Raw genomic sequence first — 24,943 nt, 5'->3', positions numbered from 1 at the left:
ATTAACCTATAGTGTCGTTTTTTGTAAAACGCCGCTAAAAACAATTTAGTGGCGATTCTTGAAAGTGCCGCAATAGTCATGTACCTATAGTGGTGTTTTTTGAAAAACGCCGCTAAAAACCACTAAAGTGAAAGAGGTATGTAGCAGTGCTTAGAGCGACGTTTTGATAGAAAGCCAACAATGGTTTGCATATCGCGGCGTTTAGAGCCAAAACGCCATAATCTGATAACATTAATGGTGTTTTTGAAAAAATGCCACTAAAAATGCCACAACATATTTTAATGGCGTTTTTTAGTAAACGCCACAATTGATCAGTACATTAGTGGCGTTTTTATTTACAAACACCACAAGTTTTGCGTTTCCAAGTCCCTTTAACCTTCTTTATTTTTTCCCTTGACCTATTTGCCGCTTCTAAGTTTTGCATTTCATTCCCGCCGTTTACCCAAAACCCACACGCAGCTAAAAACGCCAATCTCAGTTTCTCTTCGTCGAATCTACTGCTTCTTCACCTATTTCTCTTCATTGCCGGACAGCTTCATTATCGGAAGCAGTTTTTGAAGACCCCAAATTTAGGTGATTCATTTTCTTCTCAAAATTGCTTCCTCCCCTTGCCTTGTTTGTTTTATCCAACTTCTACGGAGAACCCGCTGCTGCTAAAGGTCACTTTATTATTTTGTTTCACTTGTTTCGTTCGGTTGCGGGGGAAGTTGTGGTAAATAAAAAAAGGTAACGATTTTTAAAATTTACTGAAATATTTTAATGGTATCCATTTATTTTTGTTGTTTCTGGAAACTTAATAAGCTCATGATTTTTTTCTAGGGATCCTTTAACTAATATAATCTCATTTTCCGTTTTCTGATTAAGAACAAGTTGTTGATAAAACAGTGATCGGTTAGCTTTAGCAGTTTTGTTACGATGCTTGTTGTTTTTATTGATGAAGTTAGAAACAACGGTGGAGAAAAATCTGGGTTGTACTATGATCCAGACGCGGAAAGCAACGAATTCAAATACTGTGTTCTTTTTCTTAATGAAATTTATAATTGAAGTATGAATATTTGAATTTTCCTTGATTTTTGGAATCGCAATGGTCAATAGGTGCTTTGTTGAAGAACTGATTAGCATGATTCAAAATGTTACTGCTGAATTTGTGGCAGTAAATGAATTACAATGAAGAATTTTCTAGTTTTTTAAATGAAGAGCAGAGTTAAATCATAAATGTGAAAGTGGAATTTTAAAAAAGGATGTTGCAGTGTAATAGCAGAAACCATCAAATGGAAAGAGATATTTTAATTTTGCAGTTAGGGAGCTTTAAGCAGAAAATACAAATAATTTATTTTGAAAATGTTATATAGGCGAATAATTGCTGCATTATCAACCTATTTCCAATATGACCCTGTCTTTTGGTCTCTCTTATTCTCTAATGAAGATGGATCTGAATTTGCTAGTATAATTTTTGTACTGTCAAAAGCATTCTCTGTGGGACACTGATTTGATGCTTGCTTGTAGGGAAGATCATTGTAGGAAAGTCTTTATCTGATTCATACTTTTCATCCTTCACTGTTGCTGCATCCAAGAACGTGTCTGCTCTCGGTGCCCAAGGTGATGCTTCTTCATCCTTGACAGATCAGTTGCAAAGTCTTAGCACTATTTCGGATGATCCAGTTTGTGAGCCTATGAGAATACTGCACAACGTGTTTTGAATATTATGGAAATATTACACTCTATTTCATGAAATATACTTGGAAGTAATGAAAAATGAGATGTGTTTATACAATTTCAGCTTGTTGATTCTTGTGATTCTGAGTCTGACCACAGGTTTGTGCACTATTTCGGATGACCCACAAGTTTGGGAATGATTTTCTCTGTTCTTATATCTTCGATGAAATCATCCAAGCTTGTTGGTTCTCTAAAACAGATTTAACTATTTTTCTTTTAAAAAATGTGTTATTCTGATTGTGCACTATTACTCTTTTGGAAGAAAAATTATACTAATAATCTACGTAAAAAGTTGAGGAATAAGGTTGGGGAATGACAGTTTCTTGGTTCTTATCTTCAGGTTCATTAGCAGCTAACTTTTGATGCACATTTCAGGTAAATAAATCAAATACAAGAGAAAAAAAATCCTTTAGCAGCAGAACATTTCACTTGTTTAAGGATTTTTAAAAATCCTTACAAATTTGATAACTTTGTTAACTATGATACTTTATTTTTATCTTCCAAAACATCTACCTTCAACCTCATATTCCATGCCCCGCCATTGATGTTTGAAAATGAATCATGGGCATATAAGACATGGACAATGGTAAGGATTTTCACTTGTATCACTTGTTTCGTTTGGTTGCGGGGGAAGTTGCTGTTAATTAATTTAGATACACCAATAGAAGTTGCATTATGATTATATTGAATTTTCCATCACTTTTGGTGCCAGTAGCTTTGCTGTGATTTATTGCTTTCTTTAAACTATTATTAATTGTGTTTTAATTTACCGTTCAACATTCGATCAAGGCTTCAAAGATTTTTTATGTCCTCAAACATTGCTGAGTTTATGAGGTGGCATCATGATGGAAGAACTGATGACGGTTCTCAAAGAAGTCTTTCAAAATCAACTTCAAACTATGACACAGATGATAATACAAAATCAATCCCAGAGTCCACCATCGTAGGTGTTGTTTTAGATATATGCTTTTGTTTATTCTAGTTAACAATGTTGAACTACATTATATTTTACTTTAATGTAAACTTTGATTTATTATTATGGATTTCAGGTTTGTTGTTATGGAAGTCAAGTTTATTAGATAATGTTACAGGTTAAAATTTTAAATTTGGGTAACAAAAGAGCATAAAACAACATTTGAAAAATTAGTTTTAATTAGCGGAGTTTGGATAAAAAACGCCACTAAATGCATAGGCAATACTGACGTTTTTGAAAAAAACGGCATTAAAGTTTAGATCTTTTACGGCATTTATAAAGAAAACACAACTATAAAAGTAGTCAATAGCTGCATTTAGCAGCGATTTTTGGAACAAATGCCGCTAAAGAAAAGATAAATAGTGACATTTTTTAAAATGTCGATAAATATCATAACCTTTACCGGCGGTTGTAAAAAAGTGCCGCTAAAAATATCTGTTGAAAACATTTTGATATTTCGATATAACAAATTAAGTTAAATGAATTTTAAGATTTTCTAAGTATATTCGATATAATTATTCGAATATCAAAATTTACTCCAAATCTTTCAAATGTCATTTTTAATCCTTACTTAAGTGTAAAATTAAGTTTTAATCTTAAAATAATTTCAAAATAATTTTACAAAGTATTTCGAACCGTTTCAAGCTAAAAATCCAATTGTCCAGAGGGAACCGATTCTCCCCCAAGGGGGTATCGATCCCCCTGAATGGTTTGGCTCCGAGAAAAACAGAATGCTCGGAGGGAACCGATTCTCCCTAAGGGGGTACCGATTCCCCCTGTTTAACGGCCGAAATATTTGAATTTTACACTTAGGGAATCGATTCCCTATGAGGGGGTACCGATTCCCCCACGCTTCAAGTTGTTTTATTAATTGATTCTCATCCCCAAACGGCTCCAAAACATCCCCAACAGCTATATACGACTTCAAACACATTCCAAGCTATAAATACAAGCTAAGGACACTTGAAGAAGCAAGAGAGAACAACCATCCAAGCAATCAAACACAAGAGAAGAGTTTTTCATTCTTATTTCATCTTTCTCTTGTAAATATTTTGTTCTTGTGAGCTTAATTCTTGTAAACAGCTACCTTAGAGAGGTTTCTTGTTTACAGTTCTTATTCTTTTGTAAAGGGGAAAGGTTCTAGCTAATCCCATGTAAAAGCTAGGGAAATATTCTAGTTTAGCCCAGAAAAACTAGGGGTTTGTAAGGTTACTCTTTATCCTCAAAAGAAAGAACAAATTTGTGAATTTGTTAGAACATCCTTAGTGTGGATAGCTAACGTAGTGGACGTAGACTTTGGTTGAGAAAGTCAAATCACTATAAATCGCTGTGCAATTCTCTATCTTTCAATATCCTTACTCCCTAAACATAAAACCATTCCGACCCCTCTTTGCAAACCGTTCCGGTTGTCAATTCGAGCTTCCAAAAATCCTAACAATTGGCATCAGAGTCTAACTCGTTAAGAAGGTTTAACCACCTTGAGACGATCCTCGAAAAAGCTCTACCAATTCCCGACGCAACCGACAAAGAAATGACTTTTTCCTCTGGTGCTTATTATCTTGAAGAATATCCTATTATGGATTCACAACCGATCAACAAGCCACCCTTATTCAATGGAGCAAATTATGCATATTGGAAGAATAATATGATGTACTTTATTCAATCCTACAATCTAGGAGCTTGGAACTCAATCATGGACGGTTACTCCTCTCCACCTGGCAAGTACAACGATTGAAGTAGAGAAGAGCAGAAAAATTTTCAACTTAATTCTAAGGCTATACATATTCTATTTTGTGCTTTAGGCCCAAATGAATATGGAAGAATCTCATCTTGTTCCAGTGCCAAAGAGATTTTGGATAAGCTCCAAGTCACTCATGAAGGAACCGACGAAGTGAAGGAATCAAAGAAAAGTTTTCTCAACCATAGCTATGAGAACTTCAAGATGAAACTCTATGACGGAGTGATTGTCAACAGTCTCAAGGGATATGGAGAAGTAATCCCAAATGAGAAGCTTGTGAGGAAGATGATCTACTCTCTTCCAAAGGAGTGGCAATCAAAGAAGACGGTCATTATCGAAGCAAGAAACCTAAAGTCTCTCACTCTCGATAAGCTAATTGGTTCCCTTCTCACTCATGATATGATGGTGAAGGAAGATGAAGAAAGGGAAGAGAAGAAAAACAAGAAGAAGAAGGAGGAGGAGGAGGAGGTAGGTATTGCCTTCAAATCTACCAATGAAAGCTATCAAGATTCAAGTGATGAGGTGGATAAAGACGATGATGAACAAGAAGAAGAGATGGTAAAGCTCTTGAAGGAACTCAAGAGATTCATGATTTCCAAGGAAGTGAAACATGAATCAACCAAGAAGAAGAGTCCCCGATATGTTTCGATTGTCAAAGAAAGGGGCATGTCAAGTATGAATGTCCTCTTCTAAAGAAAAAGGGGAAGAAGGCATTGTTGTATCTTGGAGTGATGAAGATGATTCCAATGATGAAGATGAAGTAGTCAACCTATGCCTCATGACCACTCAAGAAGAATTCGAGGTATCTTCTAACTCAAATGAATTTAATTCATTTACTTTTGATGAGTTACAAGATGCTTATAATAGGTTGTATTTGGGATTTGAGACCATGAATTCCAAATATACGAAATTAATTTCAAAACTCAAAATTAAAGATAATTTGATTTTGAAAGAAAAAGTTTATTTTGAACTTTCAAAAATCAAAATAAATGATTTTGAAAAAGAAAATTTTGAGTTAGGAGTTAAGTTTGAAAGCTTAATAAAAGAAAAAAAAAATTAATTTCTAAAAACAACCTATTATGTTTAAATATGGAAAAATGCTCACATTGTCATTATCATGGTCATATGGAATATACTTGTCCTTTGAAGAAAGGAAAACATTTTAAAATTAGGCAAGTATGGGTTCCAAAAGGAACAAGGGGCATTGAAACTAACGTCAAGGGGCATTGAAACTAACGTCAAGGGGCATTGAAACTAACGTCCAAGGATCCAAAGTAATTTGGATACCAAAATCTACTTAAATGTCTCTTGTAGGTGTGTGGGAGCAGTGGTGATGAAAATGATGATATTCAATATGCTCTAGCCACATATGAAAAAGGAATGGGTAACCTCTAAGCTTAATACTTTTAATTTTGGTTATTTCGTTGCTCATTTGATTTTAAGCATGCATGAGTTTTGGTTTTAAATGATTATGCATCATTGTTTTAATCTCATTGTTGAGTTAATCGATTGACGGAATTGGCCAAGAGGGGGTGAATTGGCAATAAAAATTTTGGTGGAAGCTTTTGCAGAAAATTGAAAGAAATTGCACAGCGATTTAGAGTGGTTCGACTTTCTCAACCAAAGTCTACGTCCACTACCTTAGCTATCCACACTAAGGATTTTCCACAAATTCACTAATTTGTCTTTCTTTTGAGGACAAAGAGTAACCTTACAAACCCTCAAGAATTATACCCCAAATTCTTGAGAACACTCTCTCCCAAAGAGAACAATATAAATTTCCAAACTTACAAGGAAATCCTCACAAGGTAGATTGTTTGCACAATTCTAGAACAAAGAAAAGAACACTCAAGAATGAATACAATTGAGCACAATAAGTGTTCTTGAAAGCAATGAATATTGAATGAAAAATAGGCTTGAAATGCTCAAACTTGAGGTTTGATGCTTTCTCTTTGATTCTCTCTTGATTCTAATTGCTTGATGTTTCTTGTTGTTGATCAATGGCTTCTAAGCTTGCTTAAATACACCTTGAATCACTTCTGAACGTTGGGGATCATTAATGAAGATAATATAGTTGTTTTAGTGTGAAATCAATTAATAAAACAGTTTGGAGCGTGGGGGGAATCGGTACCCCTATGGGGAATCAGTTCCCTAAGTGTAAAATTCAAATATTTTGACCGTTACACAGGGGGGAATCGGTACCCCCTGGGGGGAATCGGTTCCCTCCAAGCATACTGGAATTCTCGGAGCCAAACCATTCAGGGGAATCGGTTCCCTCTGAGCAATCTGGAATTTTTGGCTTTGAAATGGTTCGAAATACTTTGTAAAATTATTTTGAAATTGTTTTAAGATTAAAACTTAATTTTACACTTGAGTAAGGATTAAAAATGATTTTTGAAAGATTTAGAGTAATGTTTTGATATTCGAATAATTATATCGAATATACTTAGAAAACCTTATTGCACAATCTTAAAATTCATTTAACTTAATTTGTTATATCAAAATATCAAAATGTTTTCAACAATCTCCCCCTTTTTGATATAACAAAACATTTTAGTAATTTTAAGATTTTGAAATCAAAAACCGATGTTTTTGAAAATTACTCCCCTTACTTTAACACTTACTCCTCTTTAAAACTTTAACACTTCTCCCCCTTTTTGTTAAATCAAAAAGACATTTGTAAAGAATTTTAAACAATGTTTTGAAATCATTTAGCCAATTGATTATATAGTTTAAGCTGCTAAGATCACAATCAAGAGAAACTTTAGCCATTAGTTTCATAATCAATATTCATATTTAATGTGACATGAAAAAATTGGTCATATTGCTAAAATGATGTAAATGATGCAATAATGAATAAATTTAACCACACCAAATATATAAGTTCTCACCATCCATAAATCCAAACAAATTCAAAATCAATCAATCCACAAATTCAAACATTCCAAAATAATCAAAATGTTAAAACAATAATCTTTTAGTTCAAAGTTTTTTAAAGCTAAGCACAGAATCAAACATCCGGATCGGGAGGAGGAAAACGAGCTCGCATAGCGGCCATTTCGTGAGTGAGTTCATTAATACGCGCGTTGGTTGCTTCATTGTTTACACGCATCTCCCGTAGAATTTCTAATTGTTGAGCTCCCATTGTGGATAAATGGGACTCTATAGAAGTAAAGCGCGAATCCATGGTAGCATATCGGAAATCGAATGTCTCCATAAAGGATTGAAAATATGGAGCCATTTGATGTGTTTGTTGTGCTTGCTCCTCGGGCTGCTCAGGCTCATCTTTGGCTTCATCGATGTCTCGCATTAATTGTTCAAGTTCGGGATCGTCGTCAGCTTCTGGTTGCGCTCGTGAAGAACTAGCTCCCGGAGTATTTTTAGAAGATCGAACCCATTCACCAGTTTCCTTATCATTTATCCATCCCTCTCTCGTTAAGGAAAGAAGATTAATTTGTTTCGTTAGAGGAAATGAGGCATCTAGACCAACTCTAAGCCCGGCTTTAGAAAATAGGTTACTCAAAATGCAACAGTAAACTAGAGATGAACAGAGTTTCTTGTTAGGAACAAGATTTACGGTTTCAAAAATTTCAGCAAAAATGATATGAGGTAGGTTTATTTTAATACTGTTTTTGAAACAATGTAACCACCAAAGATCCAAGGCTCTAAGAGTATAATAACAACCTCCGGATGGTCGAAACAACCAAGAAATTATTAGATTAAGAAAACGTTCATGAAGGTCTAAGACACTTGCACTATCCCTTCTTTTATAACAAGATCCTAATATTTGTTTTTCATTTGAAATACCATCATTATCTAATCTGAATGCATTGGCTATGTAAGCCGAGTCAATATATAAGAATTGTCCTAGGAGGTAGGAACGAATTCCTATGGTTTCGGTTTCAGTTCGGTTTTTAAAATAAACGGCATTAGAATAGAAAATACGAACAAGTTGATGGTAGACAATGGGTTCAAGTTCAAAGAGTTTGTCAAATTTCCACTCTTGTAAAAGAGAAGTATATTTAAAATTAATATCTAACATAGCTTGACGAGAAGGAATACGTTCTTCTCTAATTTTGTAAGAGTCGAAATATTGATAATACCAAAAACGATGATTTCTAGGACCAGGATGATTGAAGCACGAGTTTTGAATAGACAAATAAGGATCAATGGGATTAGGATTAGGAATTGGATTTTCAGGAATAGGAGGTGGATTTGGTTGACGGTGTGAGCGACTAGATGATGACCTAGCACGTTTAGGATTGGACATGGTTTAGGAAATCGGAATAGAATGGATAACCTGCAATTTAGAAAAACATGTATGCAATTCAATCAATCCCAAAACTCAATTGAGTCCTCAATATTTCAAGGTTCTCTAAATCAATCCTAATGGGCAAAGTTTTTGAAAACTTTTGAAAAATACGATTTTCAGAAACAATATGTATAGTTTTTATAACAACAACATAATTCAATCAAAACACAATAATTTGAAAAACATTTTTTTATTTCAAAATTTCAAAATTTTGAAAATTCTTGTGTTTTTTATGAAATTAGTTGTAATACCTAGTTTCTAATCACTAAACAATCAATGCCCGATCTAAAGTTCAACCTAGAACTAATTAAAACTAATTCTATGTTCATAAATTGATGAAATAGAGAGTTTAGAAAATTTTACCTTGGAGGATGAGATTGAGTGGATTTTGATGTTCTTTGCACGATTTTAATGATCATAGCAAGCTTAGAAGATGATATTTGAAGTGAATTCCGATTAAAACCGATGATTTGAGGCAAAAATGGAGATTTGAGAGTTTAGAGAGGAGAAATGGTGGAAGGAAGAAGAAGAATAGGGTTTGAGCAAAAATGTGAGGTTCTGCCCGATAAATCCAGAACCCTAAGGGGGAATCGGTTCCCTCATGGGGGTATCGATTTCCTCTGCACCAAAATACTAAAATCCGATTTTAAACACACAAAATGCTAAATTAATTTTCTCTAGTGGTATTGGCAACTCATATATTGAACATTAATCATGTTCAAACATTCAAATTATTCTTTAAACGATATTTGAACATAAAATTAATTTTTCATCAAGAATCATAAACTCCCCTAACTAATAGCAATGAATGCAATCAAAAATTAGCATTTTTTTATTTAGTCTTAAAAGTGCTAAAATTATTTTAAACACTAAGTGAAGATAGGTTGGTTAAACCTAATTATCTCCTAAGTGTCCAAAATCTTTCCTTGTCTAAAGGTTTTGTAAAGATATCCGCTAATTGGTGCAAAGTATCAACAAATTCTAGAACTACATTTCCTTAGTGACATGGTCTCTAATGAAGCGATGTCTTATTTCAATGTGCTTAGTTCTAGAGTGTTGGATGGGATTTTTAGTGAGACAAATAGCACTAGTATTGTCACACTTGATAGGAATGGTACCAACTTCAATTCCATAATCAAAAAGTTGTTGTTTCATCCATAAAACTTGTGCACAACAACTACCAGCTGAAATGTATTCGGCTTCAGTGGTAGATAATGCAACAAATTTTGTTTCTTTGAAAACCAAGAAATCAGCATATTTCCAAGGAATTGGCAAGTACTGGAGGTGCTTTTCCTATCTAATTTGCATCCTCCATAATCCGCATCAGAAAAAGCATGCAAGCTAAAGCTAGAGTCTCTAGGATACCAAAGTCCTAAACTAGGAGTGTCCTTAAGGTATCTAAAGATTTCTTAACAGCTAGTAAATGTGATTCCTTAGGGTATGATTGAAATCTAGCACATAAGCAAACACTAAACATAATGTGTGGTCTACTTGCAGTTAGATAAAGTAGAGATCTAATCATTGACCTATATAATTTAACATCTACACATTTACCTCCTCCATCTAAGTCAAGCTTTGTTGAAGTGCTCATTAGAGTGTCATGAGGTTTGCCATTTTCCAGTCCAAACTTCTTGAGCATATCTTTGACGTACTTAGCTTAATTGATGAAGATGCCATCTTTTCTTTGCTTGATTTGGAGTCCTAAGAAAAATGAGAGCTCCCCTATCATGCTCATTTCGAATTCACTTTGCTGGAAAATTCTTGGCAAAGACATCATTAGTAGAACCAAATATTATATCATCAACATAAATTTGAACTACTAATAAATCTTTACCTTTATGCTTTAAAAAAAATGTAGTCTCAACCTTCCCTTTTGGAAAACCTTTTTCAATTAAAAAATTTGACAATCTTTCATATCAAGCTCTTGGAGCTTGTTTTAAACCATAACATGCTTTTGTCAATTTAAGAACATGATCCGGAAATTTTGAATCTTCAAAACCTAGAGGTTGTTCCACATACACTTCTTCTTTTATAAAACCATTTAAAATGCACTTTTAACATCCATTTGATATAATTTAAATTCATGAAAACATGCAAATGCTAGTAACATTCTAATTGCTTCCATCCTAGCTACGGGAGCGTATGTTTCATCATAGTCTATGCCCTCTTCTTGAGTATACCCTTGAGCAACAAGTCTAGCCTTGTTTCTCACTATATTACCACTCTCATCAAGCTTATTCCTAAATACCCATCTAGTACCTACAGTAGATTTATTACTAGGCCTTTCAACTAATGTGCATACTTTACTTCTCTCAAATTGATTTAATTCTTCTTGCATAGCCATAATCCAATGTTCATCTTTTAATGTTTCTTTAATATTCTTAGGCTCTATGCATGAAATAAATGCAACATAATTACAAATATTTCTAAGAGAAGATTGAGTTGTTACCCCTTTGGATGGATCACCTATAATCTCACCATCCTTGACATAGTTGTACTCTCTTGGATAAGATACTTCCCTTTCTTCAATGGTTGGATTCTCAAGAGGATCATGAGTTACCTCATCTTTTGTTTTTCCTTTTGATGATGGTTCTTCAACGTCATGTCTAACTTCATTTGTATTTATAATACCTACATCATCATTCACACAATAATCCTTCCTCAGAAGGGGATTATCATTGAAAACAACATGTATAGGCTCTTCTACAACTAAAGTTCTTTTATTAAATACTTGATAAGCTTTAGAATTTAAGGAATAACCCAGAAAAAATCCTTCATCACTTTTAGCATCAAATTTGCCAAGGTTTTCTTTACCGTTGTTTAAAACAAAACATTTATATCCAAATGGATGAAAATAGCTAATGTTAGGCTTTTTATTTTTTAAAATTTCATATGGAGTTTTCTTTAAAATAGGCCTAATCATTACTCGATTTACAACATAACAAGAGGTATTTGTGGCTTCCACCCAAAAATATTTTGGCAAATTATTTTCACAAAGCATGGTTCTAGCCATTTCTTCTAAAGTTCGATTTTTCCTCTCAACAACTCCATTTTTTTAGGGGTTCTAGGTGATGAAAAATTGTGACTAATACCATTAGAATTACAAAACTCAATAAATCCAAGATTTTCAAATTCAGTGCCATGATCACTCCTAACACTAGTTATAGAGTAACCTTTATCGTTTTGGATTACTTTTGAAAATGTGATGAATTTTTTTAATGCATCATCTTTAGTTCTTAAAAATAGAACCCAAGTATATCTAGAATAGTCATCTACCAAGACAAATGCATATTGTTTTACACCCAAGCTAGTAGTCCTAGTTGGCCCAAAAAGATCTATATGGATCAATTGTAATACTCTACTAGTTGATACGTCATTAATAGATTTAAAAGAAACTCGCTTTTGTTTTCCTTTAGCACAAGCATCACAGATTTTATCATTATCAAATTTAAGCTTAGGCAACCCTCGAACTAAATCACCTTGAATTAGCCGTTGCAAAACACTCATACTAGCATGTCCTAGTCTCCTATGCCATAACCAACTATCATGTTCATCCTTAGCAACTAGGCACAAATTAGTCATATCAATAGAATCTAAATGCACCATGTATATGTTTCTTATTCTATTACCAACAAGCATAATCCGATTAGATGCAATGTCAATGACTTTACAACCATTAATATCAAACATGACATTGAATCCCTTATCACAAAATTGACTAATACTTAATAGATTATGCTTTAATCTATTCACATATAAAACATTCTTAATTTGTATGGAAGAGGTATTACCAATAGTACCAATACCTTCAATGTGACCTTTTGAATCATCACCAAAAGTCACTTCTCCTCCATTTTTGGCGTTAAGCTCAATGAACCGGTTTTTATCTCCGGTCATGTGTCTTGAGCATCCACTATCAAGGTACCATGAATTTGGATTTGTTTCCCGTGCCTTGTAGCAATGCTCCTTTTACTACAAACATAGATTAATTTCTAATTTTGGTACCCAAATTCTTTTGGGTCATATTCATTAGTTTCCAAAATCCTAGTCCCCTTAGGTATCCATTTGTGTAGGATATCCTTATCTTTAGTAGTAATGAGCTCTTTAGGAACCCATATACTTCTAATAATTTTTCCATTAGAGGTTCTTTGGGGACCTCTATGATTGTAGTTTTTTAAACTTTTTCTAACAAAGTTGGATTTTGAATTTTCACCATTTTCAAAACGTTTTGTTCCAACTTTATCAAAAAGAAGTTTTAAGATCATCAATTTTCTTTTGGTGATCATCATTGACCTTTGAAAGTAAATTTTGCAAATCCAAATTTTTCTTTTCAAACTCTTCTAGTTTGATTTGCAAATCTTTGATTTTACATTCAAGATCGTTTTTGGTTTTGGATATGAGTTTATTTTCATTTTTTAATTTCGAAACATCATTTTTATATTTTAAAAACAATTTCTCATAATCCGTAGCCAACCCATTATGTTCCTCTAATAACTCATCATAGGATAAATCATCAAAATCAGATAAGTTAGAGGTTACCTTAGAATCTTCCCCGAATGCCATCAAGCACAAGTTTGCTACTTCTTGTTCCTCTTCATCGGAACCTTCTTCATCGCTCCATGTAGCCACAAAAGCCTTGTGCTTATTCATTGATTGACCCTTCTCTTCAGTTATGGGCAATCATATTTGACATGCCCCGGCTTTTTGCATTCATAGCAAATGATCGTGTCCTTCTCTTTTGGTTCATTTTTTAGGCCTTTATTTCATTTCAATTTTCTTTCTCGGTAAGGTCTCATCATTTTTCTGAACCGTTTGGCAAAAAAAGACATTTCCTCGTCATCATCATCTTCATCTGAATCACTCTCATTTTTTGTGGATTTGAGAGCAACTCCAATGTTTTTCTTCTTCTCCTTCTCCTTTGGTGTCTCTTCAATCTTATCAAGGTCCACCTCATCTTCAAGCATCATTTCATGAGTGAGGAGTGAACCGATTAGCTCTTCAAGAGTTAAGGATGTTAGATCCTTAGACTCGATGATTGCCGTCTTCTTTGATTGCCACGATTTTGGGAGGGAGTAACTAACTTTCACAAGCTTTTCATTTGAAATGATCTCTCCATATGATTTGAGACCATTGACAATCGTTGAAATATATCCGTCATAGCTTTGATATCTTCATTTGGTTTCATCCTGAAATTTCATAGCTATGCGTTAGAATACTAATTTTAGATTCTTTACCTCATCGGTACCTTCATGAGTGACTTGAAGTTTTCCCATATTTTTTGGCGGTTGTACAAGATGAAACTCTTCCGTATTCATTGGTCCAAGAGCAAAATATGATATGGATGGCTTTGGAGTTGAGCTGGAACATTTTTGTCTCTCATTCACTCCATAATCTTGGATGAGTGAGGGACTTGAAGTATCCTTCTTCTACGACATTCCATGCTCCCATGTCACTTGCTTGAATGAAGTACATCATCCTATTTTTCCAACAGGCATAATTAGCCCCATTAAATAAATGAGGCTTGTTGACGGGCATCGAATCGAGACCGGAGTCGAAGTTTGAAGTAGAGCCCATTGATGACTTTGATTATCGATATAACTCTTCCCAAATCGACTCAAGAGGCGATTAAACCTTCAAATGAGTTAGGCTCTGATGCCAATTGTTGAGTTAATCGATTGACGGAATTGGCCAAGAGGGGGGTGAATTGGCAATAAAAATTTTGGTGGAAGCTTTTGCAGAAAATTAAGAAATTGCACAGCGATTTAGAGTGGTTCGACTTTTCAACCAAAGTCTACGTCCACTACCTTAGCTATCACACTAAGGATTTTCCACAAATTCACTAATTTGTCTTTCTTTTGAGGACAAAGAGTAACCTTACAAACCCTCAAGAATTATACCCCAAATTCTTGAGAACACTCTCTCCCAAAGAGAACAATACAAATTTGCAAACTTACAAGGAAATCCTCACAAGGTAGATTGTTTGCACAATTCTAGAACAAAGAAAAGAACACTCAAGAATGAATACAATTGAGCACAATAGGTGTTCTTGAAAGCAAAATGACTATTGAATGAAAAATAGGCTTGAAATGCTCAAACCTGAGGTTTGATGCTTTCTCTTTGATTCTCTCTTGATTCTAATTGCTTGATGTTTCTTGTTGTTGATCAATGGCTTCTAAGCTTGCTTAAATACACCTTGAATCACTTATGAACGTTGGGGATCATTAATGAAATAATATAGCCGTTTTAGTGTGAAATCAATTAATAAAACAGTTTGGAGCGTGGGGGGAATCGATTCCCTAAGTGTAAAATTCAAATATTTCGACCGTTACACAGGGGGCAATCGGTTCCCTCCGAGCATACTGGAATTCTCGGAGCCAAACCATTTAGGGGGAATCGGTACCCCCTTGGGGGGAATCGGTTCCCTCTGAGCAATCTGGAATTTTTTGCTTTGAAATGGTTCGAAATACTTTGTAAAATTATTTTGAAATTGTTTTAAGATTAAAACTTAATTTTACACTTGAGTAAGGATTAAAAATGATTTTTGAAAGATTTAGAGTAATGTTTTGATATTCAAATAATTATATCGAATATACTTAGAAAACCTTATTGGACAATCTTAAAATTCATTTAACTTATTTTGTTATATCGAAATATCAAAATGTTTTCAACACTCATGTATGTTGAAAAGATGATTATGATGAACATTTTAAAGTTGTAATGATTTTTCAGAATTTTTAGTTCATCATAATAAAATTTTGGTCAAAATTAGTTTTAAATGCAAATGATATCTCTCTAACAATTGATATCAACTTTTCAAATACTTTGATTTTATAGATTTTAAATTTTTGACCTAAATTTGAATTTTATGCATGTGGTTTAAATGAAAATGATATCATTATAACAATTGATATCAAAATTTTTCAAATGCATAACATTTTTGAAAAACTTTATGCATATGCACTCAAATTTCAACAATTGGTATTGCATAAAGTATTTTAGTCTTGATATATTGAATTTCATGTGCTACTAACATGTTCGTTATTCTTTGTTGAAATTCAATTTTGTTTAAGTGTCAATATCCTAAAAGCATAATTTTATTTGGAATGCATTTATTGAGGGGGAGCTTTGATTTTTCAAATGATTTTTAAAAATGTCAAATTTACTACTTACTCTCCAAAGTTATTTTGAACTTCAAAGATTGAATTCTTTTTGATTTAACAAAAAGGGGGGAGAAGATGTATTATAGTAAGGCGGAGTAATTTCAAACTAATTTCAAACTTGATTTCCAAATCTTAAAATTACTAAAATGTTTTGTTATATCAAAAAGTGGAGATTGTTGAAAACATTTTGATATTTCGATATAACAAATTAAGTTAAATGAATTTTAGATTTTCCAAAAGGTTTTCTAAGTATATTCGATATAATTATTCGAATATCAAAATATTACTCCAAATCTTTCAAATGTTATTTTTAATCCTTACTTAAGTGTAAAATTAAGTTTTAATCTTAAAATAATTTCAAAACAATTTTACAAAGTATTTCGAACCGTTTCAAGCCAAAAATTCCAGATTGTCCAAAGGGAACCGATTCCCCCCCAAGGGGGTACCGATTCCCCCTGAATGGTTTGGATCCGAGAAAAACATAATGCTCTGAGGGAACCGATTCCCCCAAGGGGTACCGATTCCCCTGTTTAACGGTCGAAATATTTTAATTTTACACTTAGGGAATCGATTCCCTATGAGGGGGTACCGATTCCCCCACGCTCCAAGTTGTTTTATTATTTGATTCTCATCCCCAAACGGCTCCAAAACATCCCCAACAGCTATATACGACTTCAAACACATTCAAGCTATAAATACAAGCTAAGGACTTGAAGAAGCAAGAGAGAATAACCATCCAAGCAATCAAACACAAGAGAAGAGTTTTTCATTCTTATTTCATCTTTTTCTTGTAAATATTTTGTTCTTGTGAGCTTAATTCTTGTAAACACCTATCTTAGAGAGGTTTTTTTATTTACATTTCTTATCCTTTTGTAAATGGGAAGGTTCTAGCTAATCCCGTGTAAAAGCTAGGGAAAGGTTCTAGTTTAGCCTAGAAAAACTAGGGGGTTTGTAAGGTTACTCTTTATCCTCAAAAGAAAGAACAAATTAGTGAATTTGTTGGAAAATCCTTAGTGTAGATAGCTAAGGTAGTGGACGTAGACTTTGGTTGAGAAAGTCGAACACTATAAATCGCTGTGCAATTCTCTATCTTTTAATCTCCTTACTCCCTAAACATAAAACCGTTCCGACCCCTCTTTGCAAATCGTTCCGGTTGTCGATTCGAGCTTCCAAAAATCCTAACAATAACCTTTAGCGGCATTTGTCGTTCAAAAATGTCGCAACTTTTTACAGCGTTTGTTTTAGTGGTTCTTTTTGTGGCGTTTTTTTTTTGCGCCACAAGGGATTTTAGCTACGCTTAAAATGTCGCTATATGACTGGAAAAATACCGCTAAACACCTGTTTTATTTTAGTGACATCATTTTGATCCTCGAAACACCAATATGATCTCAGTCCCTCTATGATTCCTTCTCATTCTTGACGAGCCTGGATAAGTTTGGGCCATGCATGCACGTATCCCACCAACTAAACCTCTCGTCGCTGAATGTTTCTTGCGAAAGCAAAACATGAAACAAGGACTGCAATATATTTATTTATAGGATATTAAAATCTTTCCCATAGACATAGACTGTTCTTGTATCAAATGGTTGCAGACATTCCATCCAAGTAACCCCCATGGCTTAAAAAATCATTCCATATTGTTAAAACATATATGAAGAGCATTATGTGTTTAACTTACATACAGAACAAAGATAGGTGCAAAGAAACGTATGGTTACGGGTGATATGTGGTTATTGGTTCAGATTTCCTTTGTTTAGCTTACATAAAGAACAAATCAAAGGGCCTTGTTTGGTAATAGAACATGAAAAAGTGAGAAACAACGTGTATCATAGCAAGGAATTGTGGACAGGAAGTTAAAAGAAATGTTCAACTAGACATTCCAAGAAATATACATTTTCTTTAACTTCAAAGAATGAAAAAAACAACAGGCCTAACAACTATCACATGTCGAATAGCACCGGTCATGAAACTGAGGTAGACATTCTATCAAATAAAGGAACGATAGAATATGGTGGAAGTTTTACATATAGGACCAAAATCAATCAACTATGAGCAATTTCAGGTGTGCAGCTCAGATGTGTCTTTGAGAAGACAGTGTACATACATCCACAGCGAGTCCAGCAGAAGTTACACACCTCCTTTCATCTTCAGCTTTAGATGATTCTCTACCAATTGATTCTCTAAGATATATTTGTACATAGCTCTTATGGGTCAGGATTAATTATGCGAGTTTGACATATTATATATATGTTCTAATTTGAGGGGGAGTGTTACAATATATAGGCAAAATATTAGGATATACATATTGTAATTAATGTAGGTTACGTTGCATATTATAGAATCAATATGCCCGTATACATACCCATAAGGTTTGTGAATAAAATATATAAGGAAGTATTTTCTTTCTGATATTCTACAGGTACTATCGAAACACTTTGTCTATGGAAATACAGACTTGGGATTATCATAAACTAAATTATCCCACAATGATAACTACATTAACATCAAGATGGTGTAGTTCAGCCAGGGATAAAGTTGTAATGATCTTTGAGATTTAAAATTTGACTCAAAATTAATCATTTTTTATTAACCTTACATTATTTAAATTCATTCAACTAGTATTTTTAAGATATTTTCCTGTATTTCATATTCTTGTGTATTGTAATCAAGTGTTTCTGCTTATTAAAAGTATAAAGAGAAAATTCAATTAGATTCAACCGAAAGACTGAAATATTTAAATTTAACTCACTACAATTCAAAACTGTTACAGCTCGATACCATGATAACAAAATTGTATTATAAGATATTTTTCAAACTACCTAATAATTTGGGTTCATTTACATCCCAAGGAAATAACGTGAAAAAATAGATCCACTAAGGGCAATATCTTGCATGATATGGACTCCCTAACGATACACACCAAATTTATCGTGCATGTACTGTCTTGGATGTTTTTGCAGCTTGTTCTTCATACATACTCCAATTACTATCAAAAAAATACTACCATCTCAAAATTTTCTAAAATAAAACTTGCAAAACAGTTCTTTTAATTTTTTTTATATACTTTAACCCTGGGGTGATAATGGCCAGAATCATAACGCATTCAAGCCAAGTAAAGACTCTTAAGAAATCGATTCATGACAGCCTAATAGTCGCCAAGAACAAGAATAACAGTTAAAGTCAGATTCGGTTCGGAAAGTCAAATGAAAAGATGGATTTATATTATCCTTTTACAAGGTAGAATTTACTTGCAAGAAAAGAAAACTGCTTAAAAAAGCAAAACCTCTAATTTTGAAGTATGACATGCTCATACATATTAAATCTTCAAGACGAGCCCTTGTTGGACAGTGCACTCCATTTCATACGAAGTTCAATCTTCTGTCTAAATTGAACTTATATCCAAAACGGAGAAAGGATGAAGAAGATCATAGTGTGTCTTCACATGTTAACATTCGTGCAACTTGTTAACTCATTCCAAAGGCCGAGTGCTTAAGGGGATGAATTTAATGAATTACAATGAAGAAGAATCAATGTGGGAAGAGAGAAGCAAAAATAATGTCCAACTTTAATTAATCAAGTTCACTCACTAAGGTTGCAGCTGCGTAGGTAGGTGTTATCATACTTGATGTACTTGGTCCAGTATGATCGATATTTGGTCATTGCCAACTCGAGCCATGGTTTCATGTTGCCATTGTAGTGGATTACTGCTGCATGTTCGATTTCCTTTTTGTCTACACTTGGATTGTAGCCCAGACCAAGTACGTGCCAAGACTTCTCAAGCGGATGCGTGAGACCATAAAATGTAATCAGCCCTGGAGGGAGCGTCCCAAGCTTCCATAGCGTTCTATCTTCATTCTGATAAACAGTTTTTTTTATAGAAAAAACAACATAACAATTATACTTGAGCCTGCTTTAATGTCAGCTATAATGATATATGATAAGCAAACTCTTGGGTTTGACCCCATATCAATTACATGCATGCCTTAAGGGGAATAAATAACATGTAATCAGATAAATGATCAACCCATAGACTCACCATATTTTGCCACTTGTGGTAAATGCCAGTGATATCCCTCTTTTTCCACTCCTTGAGATCAAACATATTCATCCCATATGCCACCCGCAAGCATTGGGATCAAAGTTTCGTGAAATATGAGGATTTGAGAAGTTTAGATACTTATCATAGCGGTGAAAACTTTCACCACAAGTTTCAACTGCACCATTTACTTTCCAATGGAGATCCACAGACCATAATCCAGTCAAGTCTTTCTGGACAACAATGTCATCATCAAGAAAGAGAATCTTATTTAACTTTGGGTATACTTGTGGCAGATAGAACCGCAAGTGGTTAAGCATTGATAGGTACTTTGGGTTTCGATACTTCAAGTTTGAAGATGCAGATTTGGTTGGATTATCTGCCTTGAAATAATACTCTTTCATCGCAGCAGTCTTAAGTTGCCGTAGGACAGGGCAATAGGATGAATTAATCCACTTGAATTCATCAACATTTTCAACATAAATGGTTGCTTTTCCAGGGGGATTCAACAGAAACCACATGTTCATTGCTCCAAAATTAAGTTTATCGGTAACAAGATGGAAAACATGTCTTGAAGGATCCTGCAACATCACAAAGACGAAAATTTAGTCAGGACTGCAGCCAAGCCTCAAATCTTCAAGATCTATGAATCAGCTTTTATTCTAGAAGTGCAAAACAAAATAACAAACAAGACAGTTGTGCAAGACTCTTTCAAAAAAAAAGGAAAGTTAAACAAGATAAGGCAGCTTATATCACCTTGGAATTCATGATAGTTGAGTTGACAACAACTGATGCAGCCAAGACGTTATCAGAGAAGAGAGCATAATGGAAAAGGTTTGGATTTTCCAAATTCTCAGTTTTAGTAAACTTTCTCTTCTCTATGGGAAGGAGATAATATTCTATGGTCAAACGCATTGATAAGCAATGAATTGCATTGGGAATTGTTTTGGCAGCTAATTGACTCAGGAATGTGCTCTGTTTTTTCAATCTTCTAACTTGTTCTTCTGATGTCTGAAGCATTGCTCTGAGCTTTCCAGTAACCAACTTGCAATCATACAATTGCTCTCTTGCTTTGGATAGAACCTGGCCCATTGGTTTAATCTTCTCGGGTGCACTAAACAAAGTTGCATGAGAAAATAGAATAAGAAACTTACAGAACCACCAAGAGTGAAAATAGCAGGAAACATAGACTACACATTGCCAATGAGATTACAGAAATACTATCCTTTTACCTATGAGGTAGATCAGCATCAACTGTTGACTCTCCAACGGCACGCTGATTCTCCTTGAGCCTGATCTGCAGTTCTTGCTGCAAATCAAGGTTATTTTTCATCTTTGCTATGCTTATATAAACCTGTGCCATTATAATTTGATCCCTCATCAAGCGTACTGTGGAATCTGAGTTATCATTCTCAAATTCTCTCCTCCATATGTTGTATCTTCCCAGAACAGCAGAGTCCACAGCTTTGGATCGCTCAATGGCAGCATTTTCAAGTTTCAAAGTAGCTGCATTATCTTGTTGTACCAATTCAGCAGCCCGCTTCACACGTCTACTATCTCTAAGTTGCTGGAAGAAAAGTCAGATGCACATTTATAATATACTTCATTACGATATAAATACATACTGTATCAAAAGATGATAATTACCCTTCGAAGTGTTTTTGCAGGTGTATCAGATGAATGATCATTGCATCAAATAGGTAAGTCAGAATGAAAGAAAGTTACATCAAGAGAATTATGCATATATTTCTGGTTAGACATTACCATCTAGAAGCCTTCCCTCTTTAATTTGAGACATTTCTTGTTTCGAGTCTGTAGCCTTTTGATTTGACTATGAACATGTGAGAATCCAATAAACATCAATCAATCAGCAACTATAATTGGAAAAAAATATGGAAAAAGACTGTAAAAATAGAAAAGCGCCCAGTAAATGTAAGTATATAACTGGTGAGGTACAGCTTTACTATGAAACCAACCTGAGAAGAAGCATCATCTTCAATTGATGTCTCTACACCAACAACTTTCCATGATGCAGAAAAGTTGCCTTTTCTGAAAGAAACTAAACTTAGTTGCCCCAAATCAGCCGTGCTTGTAGTTACAACATCAATAACCTAGAATCAATTCAAGTATGCCTCAGAAAATAAAATAACTGACAACTTAAACCTATCACTTGTTAGAGCAAGATATATGATTAATTCAACTTGCATTTTCTCTGACATGCACTAACCTCTTTAGTGAAAAGGTTTTTGATAGATTGCAATGCCAGCCTTTCCCTCCAATCAACATTCTACAAAACTCAAAACATATTAAAACCGTGTAAAGTGAGTATAAAGAGGCTACATGAGTCTGTCATTATAACAGCAATGTAAATGAAAAGCTTTTAAAGAACAAACCTGCTCGGTATAACCACTTTGAACACTATTCTTATCTGCACAAGAAACAAAATCAGCAAAGATCAGATGCAATCAATTGGAAAACACCAAAACTTATGAAAAATTAAAAGGCAAGATATTCAACATGGATAACAACAACACAATAGAAATCATATCTCAAATTTAGATTCACAAAGCAACTAAACAGAGATTAGCTGGGCATATTAGATGGGGATTGAAGTCTCCCGTTCAATTAATAATCGCTGAACTTTTTGGTTAAAAATTCTATTAATACAATTTACACGAAGTGGAGGTTTCAGTTAAAATTGAAACTTACTAGGAACAAGCATTCACGAAAACTTGATCTCAACATTTTCTAACGAAACCACATGTCAAAAACGTCTAAAAATTCACCAACCTATTATCAAAACCAATCACTAGAAACATTTATCAACCAATAAAACAACGAATTAATTGATATCATTTCGAAATTAATTTTCCGAATTGCATAAACTAAATGTATAACGATACCAAAGAGAGATTTGCTAAATATACTTAAAATGCGGAGAGAAGTGAAGAAAAAAAGCGAACCAGATAGATAAAGTCCACGACCGACTAAGAAAACAAGCGGAGCGAGAACTGAGAAGAGAACGAGATCACAATAGGGAATCGATATCCAGAACTTCTGTTCCTGTGGACGCCCGCACTAGATAGTCCCCGCTTCAACGCCATTGGCAATCAAAGCCTAAGAAAAACAACAACAACAACAATAACAACAAAATCACTCGGATTTTTTAAAAGAAAAAGTGATCAGAAAGCGAGAAAAAAGGGAGAATTACGAGTTAACAGCGAGGAGATCTCGTGAAACTGAGAGCAGCAGATCCGTATCAAAACTAGTAGTAGAAATGAAAATCCATAGCAAATCAATCATCAGATAAAAGCGTCAAACAGATGCCTTTTATTAGCGTGGAGAGAAAGGAAAATGCAGCTCAAAGCGTTGATTTGGAGTTTGCCCTAAGAAAGCAGGGAGAGAGAGGGAGAGAGGGAGAGAGGGAGAGAGGTGATTAAGTTAATCGGCTGAGGATGGACTTTTTCTATCGTTTTCGCTCTCGCCCTGGCTTTGTGAGAGAGAGAGAGAGAATTACCTTTTCTTTTTTAAAGTAACGTCATGTAGCCGACACGAACGATGTCGTTCAATAACCGGTCTGGCTGGGACCGCCCGCCTGTTTCTAATCAATTAATATACTCCGTTTACGTTTGAGTTTTATAAAGTTTTCTTTATTGAGTTTAAAAACATAAGATTTGATTATTTTTATTTTGTTTTAATTAAAATTATTTATTTTCGTTTTGTTTTAATTAAGATGTAATCACTGAAAGTTAACGATCATTAAACTGTTAATGTTTTGTTGACATGAAACAATAAATATATAAAATTAAAATTATATCATTTTCACGTAGATAATACATAAATTAAGTTTTGGTCACTTTTCTTTCAAAAGAAATAAATTTTGGTCATTTACGTTATTATTTTATTAAGTTTTGTTCACTTATATTATCGTTTTATTAAGTTTTGGCCACTTGGATGTTAAATGATGTTAGTTTGATGATGTGACTCATTAGTAAAATGATTTAATTTTTATTTTAACACCTAAACTTTAGAAAAAATACTAATTATGGGTCTTTGTAAATTCAAATTAGTTTAGGGACAATATTTCAATTTATCTATTTTTTTAATATTTTTCCCCAACCCCGAATATTGCTCATATTCTCCCCACTTCTTCTTCAATCATCTCTACTCCATTGCAATAGCCTTCTTGTTTCTATTTATAATTATTTTAAATCAAATTAGGTGGTTTTTCAGTTGTAAGAAAAATGTATAAAAAGAAGTAATGAAGATCATGAAAAATGTAGAGAATTCATCATTCAAATTCCTAAAAGACTCACCATCAAACGATGCCACTGCCTCAAGCCGATAAAAGTAGAGTTTTTTCAATGATGGTGTTTTTGATGACACAATACTGATTTTTATCTCCGAAGCGTTGTAAACTAACGAAATCCTCGTGATGCAAAAGATCATTAAGAAAGTTTCTTCATATCCGAATGTGATCGACCTGCACGACGGTTACAAAGGTCAAGCCAGCGTTCACTTAGTATTGGAGCTTTACTCCGACAGTGATTTGTTCAATCAGGTCATCGTAAAAATGAGGTACTCAGAGGCTGATGAGGTGATAGTGGTGCGATAGATCACGCAGGCCGCAAGTGTTAATTGTGATTCACAAGGATCTAGAATTAGAAAATTATATATTTTTGAGAAAAAAAAGATTCGACGTTGAAGATCATGGATTTTGGATTGAGTTCGGTGGATGAATTGACATATCCACTTATCGGGTTGTTTGGATTCATTGATTATGTTTCACCGGATGCACTTTCTCAAGGGAAAATTACCACAAAGAGTGATATATGGTTATCGTGTTATTTGGATCCATTGATTTGTCTTCTTGTTCCTTGTTGGATTTAGCATTCTGCAATCTCAATCTTTGAAAATTAAATTTTAGTTTGTATAATTGAGATTGCCCAACTTTATTTTATTTCTAGATGTCTACCCTCTTATTTTTTTCTGAACTTGCGGTGTTATT

At 34.0% G+C, this 24,943-nt stretch overlaps 1 pseudogene; it reads right to left on the bottom strand.

The window, feature by feature from the left end:
• Positions 1–19,281: 19,281 nt before the first annotated feature.
• Positions 19,282–23,339, bottom strand: LOC120183162 (annotated as a pseudogene).
• Between the last annotated feature and the right edge of the window lie 1,604 nt (positions 23,340–24,943).

Source organism: Hibiscus syriacus, unplaced genomic scaffold, assembly GCF_006381635.1.
Source record: "Hibiscus syriacus cultivar Baekdansim isolate YM2019G1 unplaced genomic scaffold, ASM638163v2 tig00112738_pilon, whole genome shotgun sequence".
NCBI classification, from domain to species: Eukaryota; Viridiplantae; Streptophyta; class Magnoliopsida; order Malvales; family Malvaceae; genus Hibiscus; species Hibiscus syriacus.
This window is presented reverse-complemented; position numbering and strand designations above follow the sequence as displayed.